We start from the raw sequence: 4811 nt of genomic DNA on the forward strand, positions 1-4811 counted from the left end.
TTGTGGGACTGAGCAACTGCTGGATCCTTGGACTTCCATTCATAGCTGCTGCTGACCATTGTTGGGAGCTGATTGTTGGGAGTTGGACTATAGACTGTAAGTCATCAACAAATTCCTTTACTACATAGAGACTACCATAAGTTCTGTAACTCTAGAGAACCCTGACTAATACAGACTGGAAGGAGCTTGAGGAGGAGGACTAACCCACAAGAAGACCAGCGGGCTTATCTAACTCAGACCCCTGAGATCTCTCAGATACTAGGCCACCAACCAGGCAGCATACAAGAGCTAGTCTGATCCATCCATTTCCCTAAGAACATCATAAATTTATTGTTTTTTAATAGCTGAGTAGTTCTCCATTGTGTATAGATACCACATTTTCTTTATCCATTCTTCTGTTGAGGGACATCTGTGTTCTTTCCAGCTTCTGACCTTTATAAATAAGGCTGCTATGAACATAGTGCAGCATGTGTCCTTATTACATGTTGGATCATCTTCTGGGTATATGCCCAGGAGTGGTATTGCTGGGTGCTCTGGTAGTACTATGTCCAATTTTCTAAACAACACTAAACTGATTTCCAGAGTAGTTGTACCAGCTTGCAATCCCACCAGCAATGAAGGAGTGTTCCTCTTCTCCACAACCTTGCCAGCATCTGCTGTCACCTGAGTTTTTGATCCTAGCCATTCTGACTGGTTCGAGGTGGGGTAACCCAATCACAAAAGAATACACATTGTATCCACTCACTAATAAGTGGATATTAGCCCAGAAGCTCGAAATACCCAAGATACAATCCACAAACCACAAGAAACAAGGAAGACCAAAGTGTAGATACTTCAATCCTTCTTAGAAGGGGGAACAAAATACCCATAGAAGGAGTTGCAGAGACCAATAGAAGAGCTGATAGGACAATCTAGAGATTGCCCCACCTGTATATCCTTCATATATATATAATCACCAAACCCAGATACTATTGTAGATGCCAACAAGTGCTGGATACTGGAACCTGATATAGCTGTCTCCTGAGAGGCTCTGACAGTGCCTGACTAATACAGAAGTGGAGGCTCACAGCTGTCCATTGGACTGAGCACAAGGTCCCCAATAAAGGAGTTAGAGAAAGGACCCAAGGAGCTGAAGGGGTTTGCAGCCCCTTAGGATGAACAATAATATGAGCTAACCAGTTCCTCCAGAGCTCCCAGGGACTAAACCACCAACCAAAGAGTACACATGGTGGGACTCATGACTCCAGCTGCATATGTAGCAGAAGACGGCCTAGTCAATCATCAATGGGAGGTGTGGCCCTTGGCTCTGTGAAGGCTCTATGCCCCAGTGTAGGGGAATGCCAGGAGCAGGAAGTGGGAGAGAGTGGGTTGGTGAGCAAGGGGAGGGGGAAGGGAATAGTATTTCTTTTCAGAGGGTAATCCAGGAAAGGGGAGAACATTTGAAATGCAAATAAAGAAAATATCTTATAAAAAAAGGATCCCCAACACATATAGTAGATTGCCTGGTGTGGCCTCAGTGAGGGAAGATGTACCTAACCCTCAAGGGACTTGAGGCCCCTGGGTGTGGGGGAGCCTAGCATGGGGTAGGGTCTGGTGGGGGTGGGGACATTCTTGTAGTTAGGGGGAGAAGGAATGGGATTAGAACTGTGGGAGGTCAGACTGGGATGGGGATAACAACCGGATTGTAATAAATAAAAGTAATAACATTTGATTTGAAGAATTTGTAAGTTGATGGAGATAAGGTAACTCTTAGACTTGTCCTTGCTTGAAAGAAAGTAGCCACATCTCCCTAGCCACCTATCCCATGTTGTTCTCAACTTAGTATTTTTACTTTTCTATCAGTAAAGTAGAAGTCAATGTAGTTGACATTTTTACACTCTTTCTATGTGTCAGCACAGACGTTAATACTGAGATTACTCAACGTGCTGCCTTTGCCATAGAAAAGGGGTATTTGGCCAAGAAATGGGCTACCTGGGACACCAGAGACCTCTATCTGCATCAGCCCATCACAAACCCTATTTCTTATTTTCTATTTGTTTCTTTTATCTCCAGCCACACTGACTCTTGTTATCCCCCAAAACAGCATGTCCAGGTTCATCTGTCTGTCAGTATCTGTGAAGCTTTTTCCAGATAGTATTTTTTTCCTGCCTCCTTAAAGGGACAGCTTTTAGAAGCTGATTTGAATCTCACATCTTTGGTTAAAACCTTATGTTTCTTTCTGGAAGGAGATACCCAGAGACCATACTGGGATCCCATAGTATACTTGTTTGCCTTTATCACAGTATTTCCCTCCTCACTTTAAAACAGAAAAAAAAAAAATAAACCTTTGATTTGTTCATTTTCCTTTTGGCAAATGATGATAGCTTTGACCCTTTCCTTCTGACTCTGACTGTATTTAACTTAGTTTATTATTGTCATTGTGTAAGTGGATAGTGAACATGTTCTGAACCTGTGGTGTGTGTGTGTGTGTGTGTGTGTGTGTGTGTATGTGAAGGTCAGATGACAACTCGCTGGAGTTGTTTCCTTTTTTCTCCCACGTGGGCTATGGTCTTCAATATAGGCTTGCACAGCAAGCACCTTTGTCTAGTAAGCTATATTGTCAGTTAGCTTTTGTCCCTCTTTTTCTGTTCCCTGGACTGTGTGACATTAATTATTGTTATGCTCAGAGCTAGGGTTTATAACCTATTTCTTTAGTCCCCTTTCTGACATTTTTGGCCAATGCTCGCAGGGATGGTAGAAAGTTTGGAAATTTAAATATTCCTGGTTGTATCTGTGTTTTTTCCATTATCTTGAGAATTTGACTGGGATAGACTCATGGAGGACGGAGGTGACCTAAAGCATGGCCATTTTGTCCAATACAGCTTCAAAACTAGACTATATCAGCCAACAACCAGCTATCTCAGACATGGGAGTCCAGTAAAACACTAAATAATTCCCATATAATGATCCAGACTGTAATCACATCTCAAAGGCTCCTGCTTAAATGAGCACACACAAGCTTCCTCAAGCCAATAAACTGTTTTGGTTAGATTTCAGATAGCTATTTTATGGACATAAATAAATGATACCCCTTCTGCCTCCACTATTAGATGAGAGTTTCCTGAGAGCCACACTTACGCAAGAGTCAATATTCTCTCATCATACTTTCCCTAAAGTATGCTTGCTTACCAAATACATTTGTGATAAGGACACATTCAAATTAGAGATTGCCAAGATGTTGTCTAACTTGACCTTTGAAACATATCTCATTTATTTGCCTGGGATAGCATTCACAGAAAAAAAAGCTATCAAAATAGAAGAAAGAAGAAATGTTTAAGAAATGGAGAGGCAAGAAGAAATGGAATGTGGATGAAATGAAATTGTTAGCCATGGCAGGAGGAAGCATCCAAGAATGTTGAAACCTGAGGGGTTTTTCCACTTAGGGTTTGTGACAGTTTCATTTCTATTGCTGTGATGAAATACTATGACCAAACGAAATTTAGGGGAGGAAAGTGTTTATTTCACTTTCTGTTTCCTGTTCATGGTCTGTCACTAGGGAACTTTAGAAAAGGGACTCCAATAGGAGTTTGGAGGCAGGAACCATGGAGAAAAGTGATTGCTGACTTACTTGCAAACTCATGCTTAGCTGCCTATCTTATGCGGTTCAAGACTACTACCTAATTAGGTGTATTACCCATAATAGCGTGGGCCCTCCTACATAAGTTAACAATCTTACAGGTCAATATGCCCACAGGCCAATCTGATCTAGATAATTCCTCAGTTGGTGCTTTCCTCTTAGATGACTCTAGGCTCTGCCAAGTTGACAATTAAAGCTACATAGGTTAGAGACCTCCACTCAGGTAGAGTGGGACCAGCTACATACCACAATCTCACTCCATCTACTGTAGGACTGGAGCTGAATTTAATCTGTCCAGTGAAGGTTGTATCTAGAATTACTAACTCATTAGTAATCTCAGTCAAACCTTCCACATCACTGTTTTGGCACAAGGCGTTAACACCATCTTTTTTTAAAAAAATGAATTTTCAAGTACTCTGTGATTTCAGGTGAGCTAGAAAATAAATTGCTACACCTTGGACCCAATAAAGTTATAAAACACAACAATACATTATAGTAATTTAACCACAGATCTCTCAGAGAAGTTTGCTGATACACACACATAGCCAACACACACACACACACACACACACACACACACACACACAACTCAACATAGACACAAACACTTTAGCTATTTATGTTTGGAGCAATTTGAATCTTAGTTCTAACTTCAGTCTTAGATCAGTGCTTTGAAATTGCATTTCTGATGAACCTGAACTCCAGAGAAAGCGACTAAGGATATGGTAAGATTAGTGTGATCTGAAAGAGAAAATACATCCATGGTGAAAGACATGGGGAGTAGTGCTTAACAGTGAGACAAAGGTTATCCTTAAAAGTAAATTTCACAGGAAGGGTGGGCATGCAATTTTTCGGTATTTAAGATCTTGAAGAGTGTGATGGGTGGTGATCAATTTCCATTTTAAACTTGATTGGCTCTGGAATCCAGAAGAAATATACGTCTGTGAAGATCTTCAAAGGCATAACTATGCTAGACAACTGAGTGGAGAAGACTCATCTCAGGATAGGCAGAATCTTTCTGGAGCAGCCACGAGAGAAAGAAATGTCAGGGGGAAGCTCTGCTGCCCATTGGCTGTCTTCACTTCTTGGAGTGAGAATATCTATCTCATGAGAGTATCTATGCTGCCATTCTTCATTGGTACCAAAGCCCAGCTTCTGTAGTTTCCCCAAATGGCCTTCCATTTGTGAGGTCTTT

The sequence above is a fragment of the Mastomys coucha genome, unplaced genomic scaffold (assembly GCF_008632895.1).
Source record: "Mastomys coucha isolate ucsf_1 unplaced genomic scaffold, UCSF_Mcou_1 pScaffold17, whole genome shotgun sequence".
Lineage (NCBI taxonomy): Eukaryota > Metazoa > Chordata > Mammalia > Rodentia > Muridae > Mastomys > Mastomys coucha.